Below are 6,703 nucleotides of genomic sequence, written 5' to 3' on the forward strand. Positions count from 1 at the left end.
ACACATCCATGCCCGAGGGAGGACTCGTACCTCCGCCGGAACCAGCCGCACAGTCCATGACTGCACGCCTGAGACCGCTCGGCTAATCCCGCGCGACCTTGCACTGCAAATGGCGCCTGATTTCCATATGTAAAATATATTCAACAAGCCCAAGACATAGCAAAGAATGCGGACTTCTTATTGTTAGCAACTTGTTTTCTAGTGCTAACGTTCCACAGTTAAACATTCTGTGACTACAACGTACCAAAAACTCACCTCTGAAAACAAGATTCAGGCCCCTGACAGCGAAAGCCCCTTCTTTCACGTGACTCACCAGTGCCCTCTGACGAAATTCATGTGAGTACCGAAAGAGTGGGCCACTTACTGGACAGGGTGGAGGATAGTCATATTTAGATAACGGACTATATTTGCGTACTTTACGTTGACGTATGTATGTACGTATGTATATGTTTGCTTCACATCTCCTACTTCACTAGATCGATTTGAACCATATTTGGCACACACGTCACTTACCGTCTGGAAGGAGCCCCTAAGTGGCTAACAACCGCCTGCCTCTCAAAGCGATGGGGGTAAAAACGAAGCGTAGCTCATGACGCGCAAATATCCAGACTATATTCATCAGTTATTTCAGAATAAAGCAATTTGTATCTTGCAATAGTTTACACATAACTTCAAAACCATACGAGGCTTTTTCTCGCAGACACGTCCAACGAAATGCTGCAAGGAAGAAAGTTCATCACTTACTACATTTTCGCTGTTCAGGCAGTAACACTGCCACATCAGGCATGACCTTTTAATTTATTACTTGTTTAGTACTAATTCTATTCGCAACACATATCGCAGACAATACCTACATACACCTCTGTATGCGCTTACAAAATTGTGTCACTGCACGACATAATTTACGAGATATGACGTCATAAATTGACCTGCGTACAAACGAAACTCCAGAGTACAGTACATTATTATGAAACTTCCTGGAAGATTAAAACTGTGTGCCGGACCGAGACTCGAACTCGGGGCCTTTGCCTTTCGCGGGCAAGTGCTCTACCAACTGAGCCACCCAAGCACGACTCACGTCCCGTCCACACAGCTTTACTTTCGCCAGTACCTCATCTCCTACCTTCCAAACTTTACAGAAGCTCTCCTGCGAACCTTTTCTGAAAGAAAGGATATTGCGGAGAATGAGATTTTCACTTTGCAGCGGTCCAGAATGAGATTTTCACTCTGCAGGTACTGGCAGATGTAAAGCTGTGAGGACGGGGCGTGAGTCGTGCTTGGTTAGCTCAGTTGGTAGAGCACTTGCCCGCGAAAGGCAAAGGTCCCGAGTTCGAGTCTCGGTCCGGCACACAGCTGTTTCATATCAGCGCACACTCCGCTGCATCCATTATTATGTTTGTGCATATAGTTTGTATGTATGTGAGGATGTATTGTACTGAAAGTGCAATTAATCGTGAAAACAAACTTGAAATAATTATAGCTTCCAGGTAATAGAGATGCACCAATGTCTGAATCTGTGTCTACTGCTCTAGGCTGAGAAAGTTTGGGTTGTGTATACGCAAAAACACTCTTGTTAATCCTTGCAAGTCTCAGCTACTAGAGCACGGATAACTGTTCTCATTGTACCTCCACAGTCTTACAGAACGTGAGCATCTATCATGCAGTCTTCGTAAAAAAATGTTCGGCGATAAGATTTTAACGTTGAAAGAATATTAAACCGGTAGTGGAGAAATCTTGTTGGTCTCTTAGAGCAGAAGCAACTGCCGATATCCTCAGCTCCCCTGTAAAACTTTTACCAATAGGAACTTGTATAGGATCCTCAGATACTAATTCTGTACGACGCAGTCCACATTTGGTTATATGATGCGTAGCCGTTCGCATATTGATATTAATAAAAGGAAACACTTCTAAAATCTTTCGACCGTGCTTGCAAATCCACCAGCAAACATCATCAACCAAACGTCCAAGGTGCCTATAGAAGCTTAGAACATTTTACTTAGGCAAAATTCACTTCGCAAAATAACTGAGATCGATTTAAGTATCTTTCATAGACTTTCCATAATTCTCGCATAGGTTTACAATGACAAAATCACTCTCTCTCTCTCTCTCTCTCTCTCTCTCTCTCTGTCTGTCCCTTATTAATACTACCCTGTACCAGTTTATTTTCTACAAACTGGTGTTTAGCAATCGACAGTCATGTGGATTTGAGTCCCATAGGTTCATACATTAACACTTTTCTACAGCGAGTCCTTTTTCCGATCGCAAATTTGTTTCTGTAACCGCCCGCGAGCCACCGAGTAAGTATTTATCGGAGTAAATACATAGCACCCGCAGGCGCGCTGATTCAACGTATTTCATCAATTTTAGCTGCAACAGCAGAAAGTCGTTGACCTGCCAGTTAGCGGGACAGTAGTATAAAAATTGAACGAATAAAATATCTCTGATCATCTCACATTAGGTAGGGAAATTATAAGAACGTAATACCGAAGTGATGCATGTGAAATGTGTGTACAAACAAATGTGAAAAATGTAACGTGCGTATGCAAGTAAAGGTATTGGTAAAACCTCAAGATAGATTTCAACAAAATTTGGTACACGTACTAATTATTACCTGGAAAGAAATAGTGTGGGGTATCTCTAATTGGGTTGGGAGTGCTAACGTGGAAAATGAGAGGGAGGAGGAGATGGACTAATAGAAAATTGAAAAAAATGCAGGCCCTGGCAACGCTACGTGCTCTTATAGTAATCAATAAAAAAATAGCTTAGATGCAGCGAAAATTTGTAACGAAAATTGTTACCCATGACGTGATCTATCACCCCCGCACGTTTGATGCAAAGACTCTTAAACACCCTATATGTAGGAACTATTGCTCGAAATATGAACTACTATCGAAGATTCCCAAACCGGGAAAACTCATCCATGCCTGGTCAAGCTATGCAAGGGATAATCAGGGAGTTTAAAGGAGAGATTGTGTTATCTGTGGAGAGCATAGACGTCAGTTGAAACCTGTCCCCCATCTTGGTGAGTCTTAGAAGCGATTCTCCATTAAAGCCCTATGTTAAATTAGTTCTTAGTATGTACTTTGGAACAATATACATAGAACACTCAGCATCAGTTGAAAACAATTTTTAACCTGAATTCTCACTCGCCGAGCATGGAGTAGGTCCTACATCGGGGCAAAACAGCTGAACGTTTTATTCCTGTTTTAAGTAAAATCGAAGAACGGTACTGCAGTACGAACACTGCACAAAGGCTCACCAATATGGCGGCGGCTGGGTTCACTTTTTCAGCGTAAAGGTGTCTCCCTATATTCTAACTTCCTTTGGTACAACTAACAGAAAGTGCCTGTAACCCGTAAAAAAACAGTTGGCACTCAGTAGGTGCTACTGTTGACGAGGAAAGGTTTGCGAGGGCAGCAGCGCCGGGAGACGATGAGATGGTGCATCCGCCGCACTCCGTACGTCCCAGAGGTAGCACCCATGGCGAAGAAGGCTGCTTGATTGTAAACAATAAACACGAAGGGCATTAGCATCGGTGGACTGCCTTCTGATGCACTCACATCCATCTACGGTGAGAATCCCCCCACTCCAAGTCATCCACAAACCCCTATCAGTATCATGTCTCACTGAATTGTTAACACTGACTTTGGAGATTACGTGCTGTGGGCCTACTTGGTAATGGCAGTGTTTGAAACTTATTAACTCTCGCACTAGATGCGGTACCACATAAACGCCATTGTCAATTTAGATGGTTTGTGTGATAGGTGCCTCCTCCCATAGTCAAAACAACTATTTTTCCCGCCGCAGAGAGCAATATGGCTGGTATCGACTGGTAAGTGGAATGGAGATGTTTCAGTGACAGCTCAATAAAGAAAATATAGGCAGTTCTTTCTGAAACCATATTACCCCTGTGCACCTAAACCACCCAATATAGATCGTACAGATTAAACTTACAAAGGAGAATGAAAACCTTCAGAGAAACTTTCAGTGACAGCTGTTTAACATGCTACATATGAAGCCCTCACTATTTTTCCTCAGCATGTTGTAGTCAGCTCTAAAAGGCGAATACTGCTATGGTTTTGTTTAACACTATTTGCCCTGCACTCTGCTCCGACTTCGCTGTCTTTCAGTGTCCATGTGGCACCAAGTCTCTAGCTAGAGCCTGCTCCTTGAGGCGTCACCAGACTGGCCAGGCTAGGTCTTTGCCACCAGAAAAAGAGTTAGGTCAGTTGAGAGCCACGGGCACAGAAAAGGATATGGGTTCCCTACCCATAAATGGAGAAGAATACTTCCTGTAAAGCACATTTTCAAATAAATAAAAATTGAGGGGTGCAGAATACAGTTGGGTCAAATGTTTGCTTAAGCAGACTGTGTAAATGCCTGCCAAAGTTAAATGGCTACTTACAAGTTACGAGAGTTCCTGTCCAGACAGTAGATCTTTTTCCTGATGGTCACTTAGTCCGTGTTATTGGTAGGTATGGTTAGAGAATGCATTATTTTTTGTAATGTATTAAAAATACTTTTACTCCTTGCATCTTGAAACTTTTCAAAGTAAAACGGGTAGTAGTGCAAAAATATTCTCTTTGCTGTGCTTTATTCTGAAGATTTTTTCTGGTACAATACACATGATACTCAGAGTACAAAACATGTTCGTTATAAAACAATGTGTGTGATTAAAGTAAAATCAATATAATAAGATGCAAAACAACATGTAAATAGAAAATTAAAAAGAATATCGAAACGAAAATATACTGGGGTGGTTACAACTCTACGAGACTACGAGAGAACTCATTGTCACTTTCTATAATCCTGTCAGTCTTTAATATAGAATCAGAACCATTACCTTCCGTGGTATATCTTGAAGAATGTCCTTCCTCGGCAACACTCGTGAAGATGTACCATTGCGTTATGAAGTTTTCAGCCTTCCTTGTCACCTCCTTTGACCATGTCCTCTTCTCTCTTCACTCCGTCCTCTTACAACCATGATAACTTCTGTCTGAGAATGTGATGTATTATTAAAGAATTTATGATAAAGTGGTGGGAAGTTGTTCTTTGTTTCCTGAAGATTTTTCCACTTCTCAACTTTTATTTCATACTCTTTTTATGCAAAGGCAGCAGAAGAGGTACTGATGGGCGACCAATATTATGCCTCCTAAAATGAAATTAAGATTAAGTATCAGTTAATGCTTTAACTACACTGTTACAGGATTTCCTTTGTTGATTCTGATCTCACTAATATTACTTCACAATACTTTGTTACCTTGAGTGTCTTTAGCAACTTTGTCCTTTGCTATCGCATCCATGGCTTTAAGTGGAATAAAGTTTCCTGTTTCCATTTCCACTATGGAAAACTTAAGGCTCACCTTCACTGCTCCCGTCTGATAACAAATACATATTTCAAGTGTTTCTTTCAGTTTCACATTCAATGTAGGTATGGTCAGCTTCAAGGAAAGTTGGCCTATTATGTGAATAAACTATTAGGTCTACAACTTTGCTTCCGCCATTTTGCAATACCCGGCAGTAGCGGCAAGTGGGGTTCGGGTGGTTGGTTACAGGTGTAATACAATAAGTTTAGGTATCTGTAAACATAATGCCATAAAAATATTAGTCGATTTGTGATTGCATCATAAGGCTATTCTCGATTATGTACGTCAACTTACGAACCCATTTCTCACCATATGCGGGAAGTTTTAATTTTTTGCTTTAACATAAAGAAATCTGCGTCCATGGCTCTTAAAATGCTCGGTAAGACCAATGGTGAGGGAACTATTAGTGGAAGAATGAGCAGAGAATGTTTTCAACACCTTAAGAACGGTGATTTGATGTCTAAGACCTGCATGGCGGAGGAAGACAGAACGATTTCGTAGCTACTGAAACAGACGAAGACAGGACACCATTATCGAAAGCAATATATGCGTTCCAGCCGAGCACTGAAACACAAACGGCCACAATACAGCGACACACACGTGAAGGTAATTTTGCACCAGGTCAGTGCTCGACCCCATGTCGCAAAACACGTCAACATGTACATGGAAACTTTGAAATGAGAAGTGTTACCCTCTGCATCTACATACTCCGCAATCCACCATACGGCGCGTATGCGGAGGGTACCTCGTACCACAACTAGCATCTTCTCTCCCTGTCCCACTCCCAAACAGAACGAGGGAAAAATGACTGCCTATATGCCTCTGTACGAGCCCTAATCTGTCTTATCTTATCTTTGTGGTCTTTCCGCGAAATATAAGTTGGCGGCAGTAAAATTGTACTGCAGTCAGCCTCATATGCTGGTTCTCCTCAGTAGCGATTCACGAAAAGAACGCCTCCTTTCCTCCAGAGACTCCCACCCGAGTTCCTGAAGCATTTCCGTAAAACTCGCGTGATGATCAAACCTACCAGTAACAAGCCTAGTAGCCCGCCTCTGAATTGCTTCTGTCCTCCCTCAATCCGACCTCATAGGGATCCCAAACGCTCGAGCAGTACTCAAGAATAGGTCGTATTAGTGTTTTATAAGCGGTCTCCTTTACAGATGAACCACATCTTCCCAAAATTCTACCAACGAACCGAAGATGACTATCCGCCTTCCCCATAACTGCCATTACATGCTTGTCCCACTTCATATCGCTCTGCAACGTTACGCCCAAATATTTACTCGACGTGACTGTGTCAAGCGCTACATTACTGATGGAGTATTCAAACATTACGG

The sequence above is a fragment of the Schistocerca gregaria genome, chromosome 6 (genome assembly GCF_023897955.1).
Source record: "Schistocerca gregaria isolate iqSchGreg1 chromosome 6, iqSchGreg1.2, whole genome shotgun sequence".
NCBI lineage: Eukaryota > Metazoa > Arthropoda > Insecta > Orthoptera > Acrididae > Schistocerca > Schistocerca gregaria.